The 13,116-nt window shown below is 44.0% G+C and overlaps 2 non-coding genes across 2 annotated transcripts; both read left to right on the forward strand.

Moving 5' to 3' along the window:
- Nucleotides 1-1,246: 1,246 nt before the first annotated feature.
- On the forward strand, nt 1,247-1,387 carry LOC118835133. Its single transcript, XR_005009470.1, has one exon. It is a non-coding gene; the product is annotated as a U4 spliceosomal RNA (small nuclear RNA).
- A 1,241-nt stretch (nt 1,388-2,628) lies between these two features.
- LOC118835132 lies at nt 2,629-2,769 on the forward strand. Its single transcript, XR_005009469.1, has one exon. It is a non-coding gene; the product is annotated as a U4 spliceosomal RNA (small nuclear RNA).
- Nucleotides 2,770-13,116: the final 10,347 nt, after the last annotated feature.

Genomic DNA, 13,116 nt, shown 5'->3' on the forward strand with positions numbered 1-13,116 from the left:
GCAATCAGATCAAACCAGATGTGAAACATCGGGTACAGCGTTGGGTCTAGAGTCGGAAGAGCTGAGTTCAAATGTGAACTCATATGTATTAGCTGTGTGACCCTGGGCGAATCACGCGACCTCTCCATGCTTTGGTTTCCTTATCTGTACAAACGAGGATAATAACACAGCGCCTGCCTCCCAGGGTTGCTCTTTTGATCCTCATCATCAGGGGTTGTTTCCATCCTCAAACCCTCGGGAAGGACGGAGCGAAGTGTATCAGTGTCTCTATTTCACACTGCTCTAGCGCTCCTTTCAGGGTTGTAAACCACCTTCCTCGTGCTAACCTTATAAAGTAAATATTATCATCCCTATGTACAGATCGCTGAGATGAAGCCCAGCAAGGTCAGTCCTCTGAGGTTTTCACAGCCCTCTGTCCAAATGTCACCGATGAGGAAACTGAGAAAGCCGTTATGGAACGCTGCCCCGGTCACACGACGTAGGATGGGACCCCGGCTTTCCTGACTCCAGGTCCACTCTTCTGTTCACCACGTGATACTACAGCTTCTAATGCCAAAATTCACTAAAAATTTACTATGCAACGGCCTTATACCGAGTGGGCCAAAAGTTTTAGGAGAGTTTTAAGTTCTTAAAGCCCAAATTTATACTAACACTTCGGGGCCACCTCAGATTGTCCCTAAGAATGTGGGACGGCGGTAGAGTGGAAAAACTGGGAGTCAAGAGACCTGGGTTGAAATCCCAGCTCTCATGTCTTCTCACTGTGTCCCCTAAACCTGCCTGGGACTCAGTTTCCTCGTCTGTAGAAGGAGGGGTTGAGCTCAGTGACCTCTCTAAGGTCCCCTTCAGGTTGCGAATCAGGACCCATAAGAAGGGAAGAAACTCAATAAGAACTAACTGCAGGGCCCGACCAAAAGCTCCCTCCCTCTACTTTCTCTACTCTGGCAGCATCGAGCCCCTCCCTCTGAGCTTCCAATGGGCCCATTTCCCCGAGTGCCTTCTCGCTGGGAACTTGATTAGCATGCTACCTCCCCCATAAGGCTTTGCTTCATTATCGCAAGGTTTAAAAAGAAGTTAAAAGAATGCAAATGTCAACTGTAGTTTCCAACTTTCAGTGAAAACTATAGCAGATGGGTGCATTTTGAGATAAAATAATTTATTTGGGGGTGTGTTTTCCAAAGAATAAAATCAGCCTACATTGTACAGCTATCGACCTTTTAGTGGGCTCGGGTTCGAGCACGAAATAGTTAGCTTTGCGCAGTGGCAGTATCGTAGCCAATGAGGTTTAACCGAGGCGCGATTATTGCTAATTGAAAACTTTTCCCAATACCCCGCCATGACGACTTGAAATATAGTCGGCATTGGCAATTTTTGACAGTCTCTACGGAGACTAGATATTTGCGGTTAAAAAGAAAAGATACGGTGTTAACTTTTTTAGAGTTTTTTTCAGTTCGCTTGAACAGACTTCAGTGTACAGTTCTTCTTTCCTACAAAGAAAAATGGAAACGTCTTTAATTTTTGCTGTCAAAAAAGAAAAGTTGTCGAAAACAGCTTTCAAAGAGTATGCTGACTTGTATGAAAACTGATGTGATTAGAAATCAGAGATTTTTTTAAGGGTCCCAGCGCTTGAATGAGAAAACGCTCCGTTCACTATTTTCTTCGATCATGATGCTGAATACTAAGGTAAAACCAGACGCAAAAAAAATTAGCGGGTGGCTTGCATAAAAAACCAAAGCTCACTTCCTTCTAAAGTCATAACTTGTGATTCTGTGAATGCATTTTTTGAAACACTTGGACAAGTTCTGAGCTTCTTGCAAAACCCCTGCACTTTTGGAGTGGGTGGGAAGGTAAAGCTGCTTTGCTTCTTTTTCAGGAGTTTTGTGGGGCTAAGGCTATTTGTGGAATGGAGGAAAAGCTTCGATTGCTGGGGCTGGGTGAAGTGAATTTCTTTCAGCGCCGTGGAGGGCGGAAGGAAGCTGGACTAACTGACGAGGAACGAGAGCTCTTACCCAGGATGTTTGCTTATCCCCACCTCCACTCCGCTGTCTGCAATGGGCCGGCTTTCCCACATCCTCTCTGTTCCCCGAATCCTACTAGATAATTGCAGTTCATTGTGCCCCCTCTTTCAATCACTCCTAAACGTCCAGGTTCATATCTCCCCACCGGACCCAGATGGCTCCGGAGGAGGAAGTGAGGCTGGCGAGTTTGCACAGCTCTCCCTCACACTTGCACGTCACGGCATCACCTCCCAGAAGGACAAACAACTACTCCTAAACCATCCTCCGCCTTTGCTGCTCACTCACTTCCTGCCCCACAGCCAACTCAACGCTCATCTCTCAGCACGAGTTAAGCTTTCTAAACTCAAGCTGCGCGGGCAGGTCTATCGCGTCACCCTCATTTGCATAGGAATCCCCAGAATCCTCGGCGCCCGTTTGCGCGTTTTCCCCAAAAATTCTATTTTCAAACGTACACGTGCGAGTGACCGGAAAGCCCCTGAACCTGTAGCGATACAGTTCGGCTGGACCCAAAAAAAAGAGCCGGCAGGAGCTAGTCAGTATCAGTCCGCTTCTTACCCTCGTTGTAAAGATAGTCAGCAGCCATGGGGGACCGGAGCCCGTGCCGGTTTTCGCTAGCTTTGCGCAGTGGCAGTATCGTAGCCAATGAGGTTTATCCGAGGCGCGATTATTGCTAATTGAAAACTTTTCCCAATACCCCGCCATGACGACTTGAAATATAGTCGGCATTGGCAATTTTTGACAGTCTCTACGGAGACTGATTTATTCTTGTTTGAAAAAAAAAGATTTACAAACTTTTTAATTACGAAGATATGCGGGTTTAGGGTTTTCTTGGATTTCTATTTTTATGTAAAAAAGAAAACGTGCAGAAAAGTAAGTTTCCAAAAGTCTTCTTTGGGGCTACAAGTAGAAAAGACACAGTTTGGGCTTGTTTTCATGTTTTTGTGGGTTCTGGGCGCCACCTTCTGGCAACCGTGGTCAAGCGACCTGGGAAGAACAAGATTCAGGGCTTTGGGAAGAAGGAGACACCTGAATTGAAGTCAGAAAGTCTTGAAGCCTCAAAGGCTATGTGATCACCTATGTGATTTTGTCTAAATTAAGTCCCTGTTTCCTCAATTATTTAGCACCTGTTAAGTTCCAGTCACAAAGACATAAATGAACTAATTCCTGACCTCAAATATTTTATCCGATCTGGAGAAGCAATTTATACTTGTACAGATGTATACGAAATACCTACAGAAAAAATGGAAGAGAGAAAAACTAGGGTCTGAGGAAACAGGAAAGGCTTCCTGCAGAAGTGAGTGTTGGAGTGTTCGATAAGGAGGGGGTGCGTTCCAGGTGTGGGGGTGGGGCACTGACTGCTGGTTCACTAAGACAGAGTGTGGAGTTGTCCCGGGTTCTTATCAATACCATCGATCCGCAAGGTAGCTTTGGAACTGCGCAAGCGCAGATCGGGGGCTGTTGATGTCGGGATCGAGCAATCCACATGCATTTATGTTTTGATTTTTTTGATGAACAAAAATGTTTTCTCTCCCTCTCTGTTGAAACGAGAGAAAAGGCAACTAAAACTGAGCAAAAGAAATTCCCACGTTGGCCATATCTAGAAAAATAAATCGCATTCTAAGCACAGAGTCCATCACCTCTCTGTTCAGGATGGGTAACATGCTTCATTATGGGTCTTCTGGGTTTATGGTTGGTTATTTTGCTGAACAGAGTTCTTAAAGTTTTTTTATTAAGCATTTCTTGAATATCAGGCACTGTGCTAGGTATCAGGGCTATGAGACAGTCTTTGCCTTCTTGTGAGGTGAACTGAAGGAAGGGGGATAGGGCATGTTGGCAGATAAGTAAATACAGCTTCCCCCTTTCCCCTCCTCCCAAAAAATGCAGTGATTTTGTTGTTGAGTTATTTCAGTCGTGTCTGACTCTTTGTGACCCCATTCTTGGCAGAGAATACTGGAGTAGTTTGCCATTTCCTTTTCCAGCTCATTTGACAGATGAGGAAACTGAGGCAAACAGGATGAAGTAACTTGCCCAAGGTCACGCAGCTAGTAAGTGTCTGAGGCTGGATTTGAACTCAGGAAGATGAGTCTTACGGAAGACACTAATATCTTGATTGTCTGGGCATTAAAGGGAGTCAGGAGTTTCAAAAGGCAGAAAAAAAGGAGACTATTCCAAGCATTGGGGCCACCCTGTGCCTTTGCACAGGAAAGGTAGGAATGTCGAGTATGGGGAAGAGCAAACAGACTGGTTTGACCGGATGTTAGAGTTAGTGGCTATAGTGAGCAGTCAGCCTGGAAAGAAAGGTGAGGGTCAGATTGTGAAAGCATTTGTATTTTAATCTAAGGGTCATGGCAACCTCTAAACCTTCTGGAAGCATGTGACCATGAACAAGTCATATCTGTGCTTTAGGGCCATCATTCTGACAGTCTGGAAGAAGATAGATTGAAGAACTGAATAAGTAAACGAATGAATGAATTTTTAAAAGCATGTATTTGTATAATCTATGTCAAATTGCTTGCCTTCTCAATGATGGGGGAAGGGAAGGAGGAAGAGAATTTGGAACTCAAAATTTGAAAAAGTGCTAAAATTGTTTTTACATGTAGTCAGAAATAAGTAAAAAAAAATTTTAAATTATAAAAAGAAAAGAAAAGCATGTATTAAGCATCTACTGTGTGCTAAGTGCTGGAGATACAAAAGTGAGATCATCCCTGCCCTCAAAAGGCTTATATTTTTAAGAGGTTGAAACAGCACATATAGGTAGTGGTGGTCCCTAAAAGGAATTTTGGTCTGCAGAGCTGCAGGGCTTGAGAATGGTGGCACAGGGCAGTTTCTACTAGGAAGTGGCATGTTGATTTGAATATTGCCGCTAGAAGAAGAGGGGAAAGGGGTGGGGGCAAGGAAGGGAATGGTGAGTGGGGACAGGGCAGGCTGTCAGACGCCTGGTAGGGCCAAATTTTTCCTGGTGGACAATTGGTGGAGATATGACCCTGGTGGTTAGATACCGGTAGTGAGCTAGGTGAGTTTGCAGCCTCCCTCACCATTCCCCTGGACCACTTAGGAGGCTGTTGCAATTGTCTAGATCAAACCAAGATGGACGTGGTGTGATTAGATTGCAGGGGGAGGGAGTGAGAAAGACGTTGCTGGAAGGACAATTAGAAGTCATCTTGTGTAGCCTCCACGTTTTACCGATGAGGAAACTGAGGCTTAGAAAGAAGATTATCATTGCTTAAGTTAGTAAATAGGAGAATGGGGCTTTTAACTGGAGAGATCTGCTTCCCAGGAGCTCCCTTCCCTTCCCCTCTCCCCATCCTTGTCGCCAGCCCTCACTGGCACAACCCAGACTGGGAAAAGAGGGAGACAGTCTGGAGTGTAAGTAGGACCTCCCTGGAGGCTGGGGACGCTGGGGAACCCTGCATCCTCAGCCCAAAGGAAGGTCAGTCGGTCAACATTATTTACTAAGCACTTTTCATGTACCAGGCACTGTAATAATCGCTGGGTATAAAATGGCAAATGATGATCCTTGCCCTCCTAGAGCTCGCATTCTAAGGGGAAAACATACTGCTGTGTCCATGCAAGACAGAGGCAGGATCGATGGAAAGTAACCCCAGAGGGAGGCGATTGGATTTAGGCTGGAATCACCTTAGAAATCACCTTCCTGGGGCAGCTAGGTGGTGCAGTGGGTGGAGCACAGGCCCTGGAGTCAGGAGGACCTGAGTTCAAATCCTGCCTCAGACACTTGACGCACGAGCTGTGTGACCTTGGGCAAGTCACTTAACCTCAATTGCCCTGCCTTCCTCACTCCAAAAAAAAATCACCTTCCTGTTAACAGAGCCCCTGAGATCCTCCCCCTTCCTACCCAGCTCACCCTGGTCCCTGTGGGTTGGGGCCCCACAGAGCAGCTGCCTTCTCTGCTTCCAGGGGGTCAGGATCACACTGCAGATCTGCTCAGAGCCTTGGCTCCCTCCCACTGACCGACCAACCCTTTTAAGAGGCCACCAGGGGTGTGATCAGTTATCACCTGTGGTTGGTTGTTCCAGTTTTTCAGTTGTGTGTGTCCAACTCTTCCTGACCCCATTCGAGGTTTCTTGGCAAAGATACTACAGTGGTTTGCTATTTCCTTCTCCAGTTCATCTTGTAGATGAGGAAACTGAGGCAAACAGAGTTAAGTGGCTTGCCCAGCATCACACAGCTAGTGTCTGTGGCCAGATTTAAACTCAGCTCTTCCTGACTCCAGGCCCAGGGCTCTCCATGTACTATGAGACCACCTAGTTGTAATTAGCATGTAGCCAATGGCAACTGGTGCTTTCAATCCTATCAAAACAACTTTTTCACATTTAGGAAAGAGATTCATTCCATAGACTCATTTATGACCATATCAGTTAGGGAGGGAATCAGTTAGTCAGAACCCAGATAATAACAGCTAGCATTTATATAGCATTTCCATGTTTGCAAAGCACTTTATGAGCATCATTTCATTTAATCCGGACAAAAAATCAGGAAGGTAGATGCTGGCATTTTACAGCTGAGGAAACTGAAGCAGACAAAGGTTAAGTGTTAAAGGTTAAGTGACTTGCCCAGGGTTGCACAGCTAGGAAGTGTCTGAGACTGGATTTGAACTCAGGTCTTCCTAACACCAGGCCCAATGCTCTATCCACTGTGCCACCTGGTCGCCTCCCTAAACTTGCCTCCTTTTTTCTCTCCCTCACCTGGCATACCCAGTTACCAAATCATGCTCTTTTTGCTGCTACAACCTCTCATCTGTCCCCTTTTCAGCAGCCACAGCCTCCACTCTGGTCCAGGCCTTTATCACCTCTCACCCAGACCGCTGCACTTGCCTCCTGCTTGGTGTACCTTCCTCCAATCTCCCTTTTGCGAATCAGTTCTCTCCTCAACTCACCCGAGTGACTTTCCTCAACCCTGTCACTCCAGTGGGTCCCTCTTGACCCCAGGATCCAATGGAAACACCTTTATTTGGCATCTAAAGCTCTTCTATCCTAAAGGGGGAAGACAGTAGCCAAAGCGCAGTGGAGGCAGAGTGGGTAGCAAGCTCACGGGCATGGTGGGAAAGCCTGGAGAGTCAGAAGCAGAGCCTGGAGAGATGGCGGCATGGATGCCTGGCTTGGGTGCTGCCCACCATGGTGGTCCCCTTCCTTGGGAGCCTTCAAGCCAAGGGCTAGATGGTTCTTTGTCAGATTCGTCATAGGAGAGATGCCTTTTCAGGTACAGGTTGGACTGGGTGGCCACTGAGTTCCTTCCAACTCAGACACCCTGTGATTCTCACTATCTGTGTGACCGTGAGCAACTCACTTTAAACTCTGAACCTCAGTTTACCTCTTTGCAAAGTGTGGATTATTATCATACCAGGAGATCTGTCCATGTGGGCAAAAGGATAGATAGACATAAACAGACGGACGGACAGACAGATAGATAGATGATATACTCCTGCCTTAGGTAGGGCTGGAATCTACCTCTTGATTCCAGGTTGTACTAGGAGGGTCGGTTGTCACAGTGGAAAGACAGCTGGATTTGGAGTAACAGGACCTGGATTTAAATCTTGCCTCACATCATTTAACTTTAATGGACCTTGGTTTCCTCCTCTGTAAAATAAAGAGTTCCCTTCCAGCTCTAAATCTAGACTCCTATCCACTAGGCCCCATTGTCTCCAATCAAGAAACTAGAGAAAACCCCAAAAGTTCTTTCTTGACTGTGTCCCGTATACTTAAAAGTTTCTCTGTGGTTACCCTGTAACTTTTACGAACGGCCCTGGTTCTACACTCTGGGGCCAAGCAGAAAATGTCTTCAAGGGGGGAGGAAAAAAAAGAACAAAGTTAAAAAGTGCACAGCAGAGAACAAAAGAAAACAGAAGGAAGCAAAGAAAAGATGGACAATTCTCAACACAAGGTGTATTATTTATCATACGGGCTTTCTTGAAATGAAAATTTATTGTTAAATATTTTGAATCCTCTCCTATGTTCTACTACACACATAATGTGCTTTTTTTCTTCTTTACTTTATATTTAAGTTTCAATATCTAAGTTTATGTTTCTTTTCTTTATTTTGTAATCTTGTTCTGGTAAAATAAAATTCAATTAAAAAAAAGAAATTAATCTGTACTCTTTTGTATGTACCTTGTGCTTATTTATTTATGTATATGTCATGAGTCATCCCTTCCCTAGAAGGAGGTAAGCTCCTTGAGGACAGAGTCAATTTTGTTTTTCTCTCTGTATCCACAGTACTCAGCAGAGAGTAGATTCATAATAGATGCTGAATTGAACTTGACTTGAAGCAAAGAACTCAGGTTCCTCATCTGTAAGATGGAAATTATAATAACTGTGGTATCTGCCTTCTGGGCTGAGACTCAGAGGAAGTGAAGTGTGTAAAGCTCTTTTTGAATGTCTGTTACTGTCGCGGCCGTTGTTAATTAGGATTATTATTATTTTACTATCCCAATATCTTGTTCAAAAAAAAGAGAAAATGTCTCCAAGGGGAACAGGGAAAATTATGACCATAAATACCTAGCTTATTTATATAGTGCCTACTGTGTGCTAAACACTGGGAAATACAAATGACAGCAAACAAACAAAAAAAAAAAGACCGTTCTTGTGCCCAAAGGGCTATAAAACTCTAAAACTCTGCATACTCTTTGACCCAGCAATACCACTTCTAGGGTTGTATCCCAAAGAGATCAAAGAAAAGGGAAAAGAACCCACATATACAAAAAATATTTAGAGCACCTCTTTTTGGTGGCCAAGAACTGGAAATTGAGGGGATGCCCATCAATTGGGGAATGGCTGAACAAGTCGTGGTATATGAATATAATGGAATACTATTGTGCTATAAGAAATGTTTAGCAGGTGGGCTTCAGAAAAACCTGGAAAGACTTATATGAACTGATGCTGAGTGAAGTGAGCAGAACGAGGAAAACATTGTACACAGTAACAGCAACATTGTGTGATGACCAACTTTGATAGACTTAGCTCTTCTCAGCAATACAGTGATCCAAGACAATTCCAAAAGACCCATGATGGAAAACGTGATCCACATCCAGAGAAAGAACTTTGAAATCTGAATGCAGGGTGAAGCAGACTATTTTCACCTTTTTTGTTTCACCTATTTTCACTTTTCGTTCTGTTTCTTCTTTTACAGCATGACTGTAAGAAAAGATAGCATGGTATCTGGTTTTGCTCCCACAGAAGCTATCCATATAGCTGAGTTAAAGTTTACTTTCCAAGACAATGGCCATCCTGGTGTCAGGGAGGCTAGAGAGCCTAAACCAGTTGAACCAGTTCAAGCTTATCTAGTCTGTTTGAGGGTCAGGTCCTGGTCAAGCATCCAGGTCTACTAATCTGCATAATTTGCATATGTTAAAGAGAGAAGGTCGGGAAATAAAGAATGCAGACTAATCCTAACTCAGATGAGGAAGACAGAACTAATTAACTTCATTTTGGCTTTGTATCCTTACTATCCTACCTATGTAAACTGTGTAAGTTAAGAAAAGTATGTAGAAAAGGAAAGAATGTAAACTAACCCTAACTCAAACAAGCATGGAGGAACTGGTTACTCTCACTTCCGGATTGGTTTCATTTTGAGTGTTTCTATTAAATTATGCTAGTTATTTTATGAAGGTTGCCACAAACACTTTTTCTTGTTTTGGTTTTGGGTATCTTGGGTGAGAGTAAGGATTTCATTTAGATGTTTCCCAAGGTTGTATAACCAAGAAAACAGTAAGCCATAGAATCTTGGGGTTATTTTTTAACTCTTTCTTGGGGAATCCTGTGATCTCCATGATAGTGTTAAGGAGGCCACTTGGTCTGATCTCTGAAACTGCATTAAGGTGTCATTAGTTGGGTCTTCCTCAGGGTCTAACCCTGATTAAGGAACCCTGTACCCTGTAATCACCACAACTAAAGGATCAACACTTGGGTGTCCCTCAGGGTCTAACGGTGTTGTCTATGGAGTTCTTGTGATCCCCACAACTGTGTCTCACCTGACTAATGTGGAAATATATTTAATATGATTGTACGTATATAACCTATATCAGATTGCTTGTTGTCTTGGGGAGGGGGGAGGGAGAAAAAAGTTGGGAACTCAAAATCTTATAAAAGTGAATGCTGAAGAGGCCAATCCTTGGTAAAAATTTTTTTAAAAGTGTATGTTGAAAACTTTCTTTACATGTAATTGGAAAAAAATAAAATACTATAAAATGAAAAAAAAAAAGAACAAAGAATGAACAACAAAAAATAAGACCGTCCCTACCCTCAAGAAACTTATGTTCTAAAAGGGTAAGACAATACCTAAGAGGTACTTTAGGGGTGGTTAGCAAGGGTGGAAGCCTACAGGCAGCAGTGTGTGTGTGTGTACACACTGACTGTACATACATACATACATAGGGGCAGCTAGGTGGTGCCATAGTGCACAGAGCACCGGGCCTGGAGTCAAGAAGACTCATCTTCCTAAGTTGAAATCTGGCCTCAGACACTAGCTATGTGACCCTGGACCCTGCTTGCCTCATTTTCCTCACCTGTTAAAATAAGCAGCAGAAGGAAGTGGCAAAACCACTCTAGTATCTCTGCCAAGAAAACCCCAAATGAGGTCACAAAGAGTCAGATGCGACTGAAACAACTGAGCAACAACAAACACATATATCTCTTGTCTTATATGGTCCTCTGACTGTTTCTGGTGTTTTAGTCATTCCTGAGAAAGAAGGCCCATAAAGGCAGGGGCCTTGTCTTAAGGACCTCCAATCATGCCATGTGAGAGACTGGTTGAAGGAAGTAGGGATGTTTAGTTTAGAGAAAAGTAGGTATTTGGGAATGGTGGAAAAGGTGGGGGAAATGAGGGGAGCAACTGAAGGTCTTTCAGAAGGAGTAGGATGATTCCAGAACTGGAATAATGAATATAATGTGATTAATGGAATAATGAATATAATATAATGTCTTTCATTATTTCAGCTTGGCCCCAGAAGGCAGAACCTGTACCAATGGGGGGGAAGCTGCAAAGAGGTAGATTTAGGCTGAATGCAATGGAAAGTGGTTTAACAGTGAATAATCTCCCAAAGGGAGCAGGTTTCTCCTCTCTGGAGGTCTTCAGATGGACAACATTTGTTAGATATGTTGTGGAGGGAATTCTTGGCTGCCTCTGAGCTGGACTAGGTGGTCCGTGGGGTCCCTTCCAACTTGGGAGATTCTGTGAGGGCCTCATACGACACACTTTCTCCATCTGGTTCCAGCCACGCTTTCAGTTTCACTGGGGCCATCTTCTTGCCGCTGGCCTGTGGCCAGGTGGATACCTTGTCTACCCCACCCCTGCCAGCTCTGCAACCAAAATCAATTCAATAAATCTGTTACTAAGGAAAGAGTGTGTCAATCTATTCCCTATGACTCCACTTACCCTCCCAGGAGCTTTTCAAACCAAGATACCCCTTCCTGGCCACCTGTCTATGTAAATCTCTAAGCATATTTGCACGATATTTTCCTAATAGGGAAAGATTGATCATTCAGTGCTCCCTCAACATGTGAAGAGCAGAGTTGTGGAGAGATCCTGCTCTTTTGGCTTCCAATTTCAAGAGATAATTTGAAAGGTTATAGACTTTCTTCAGGCCCCTGAAGCAAGAGGAAAGACTGGGAAGAAGCCAATATGTAGAGAAGCTGGCACCTCAGTTGGCTTCCTCATTCTGTTGTATCCGACTCTTCACACCGATAATGGCTATGTGGTTTTCTTGGAAAAGACACTGGAGTGGTTTGCCATTTCCTTCTCCAGTGGATTAAAATGAATAGAAGTTAAGTGACTTGCCCAAGGTCTCAAAGCTAGGAAGTAACTGAGGCTAGATTTGAGCTCAGGTCATCCTGACTCCTGACCTGTTATTCTGTTCACTGAACCACCCTGGCTGCCTCCAGTTACAGAATTTATCTCCAGCTTATTACTCTAGAGACTTCAGAGAATTTCCTCTTGAGTGAGATCTAGGATTCTCTCCCTCTCTCTCCCTCTCCTTCTCTCTCTCCATCTCTCTCTCTCCATCTCTCCCTCTCTCTCCCTCTCCTCTCCCTCTCCTCTCTCTCCATCTCTCTCTCTCTCTCTCTCTCTCTCTCTCTCTCTCTCTCTCTCCCTCTCCCCACTGCCACCCGCTTAGCTGAGATATCTCCCTCCCAATGGGAAAGCTTATTCACTCTGTGTATTTTCTGGTATATTCTCATCTGTACACTTTCTCTGACTTCTTTTGCTTTCAGCTTGGATAAATGGTTTTATTTGCTATGTGCTGCCTGTGTTCATTGTGAAACTGGATTTTGGTGAGAAGGGAGCCAAGGTTCAGATTTTTCGCTAGTTTGGGGCACTGCTTCCCTATTAATGAATAGCAATCAGGAGTTCAGCTTCAACCTAAAAATTATTTCCCGTAGATCAACAATATTTAAGGGATGTACAAGGAGATGTACAAATATCCCTTCCATGTCTCCGGGTTTAAAGGTGCACCCTATGATCTGGAAAATCTGCATAAAATTTTCTGGGCCTCTCTTCGTATAGAGAAGTTTGAATTTTTTCTTTTTCTTTCATGGGTTGTTTATGGTACCTTATTGTAAAATTTATTAAGTAATAGTCATATGGTCATAGGCTCTGTATCATCTGCTGGCCTTTGCATGTCTGCGGCATCTGCAAAACTGCCTAAAAATTCCCCTTTAATTTTCTTATGCCAACCATATACGCATGGTATATGGAAATCACGATGGGGAAAGTCGTAATGTAGAAGAGATAACTGTAACTCTAATCCAGTACCCCTTCTCTCTGAGGAGGCCTGAGTGACCAGTCGATGGCCCCAACCTTCCACTCCCTTCCTGCCAGGACTCAAAAGTCTTCCTTGGAGGAAGGTGAGTGAAAATATTCGCGAGATCTATTCATGCCGCCTTTCCTACCACATCTAGACCCATTTGGACACATAGAACCTTCATAGGCCCACATGTTCCTTCACCCCACAAGAATGTAAAATCTTTTAGGGCAGAGACTGTCCTGTTCTTGTCTTTGTATACTCAGCTACTCAGCCCCTGACACACAGTAAGTGATTAATAAATGCTTTTTTGTTCATTCTTTATTCAACTACCCATTCATTCATTCA

Source organism: Trichosurus vulpecula, chromosome 1 (assembly GCF_011100635.1).
Source record: "Trichosurus vulpecula isolate mTriVul1 chromosome 1, mTriVul1.pri, whole genome shotgun sequence".
In the NCBI taxonomy this organism is placed as follows: domain Eukaryota; kingdom Metazoa; phylum Chordata; class Mammalia; order Diprotodontia; family Phalangeridae; genus Trichosurus; species Trichosurus vulpecula.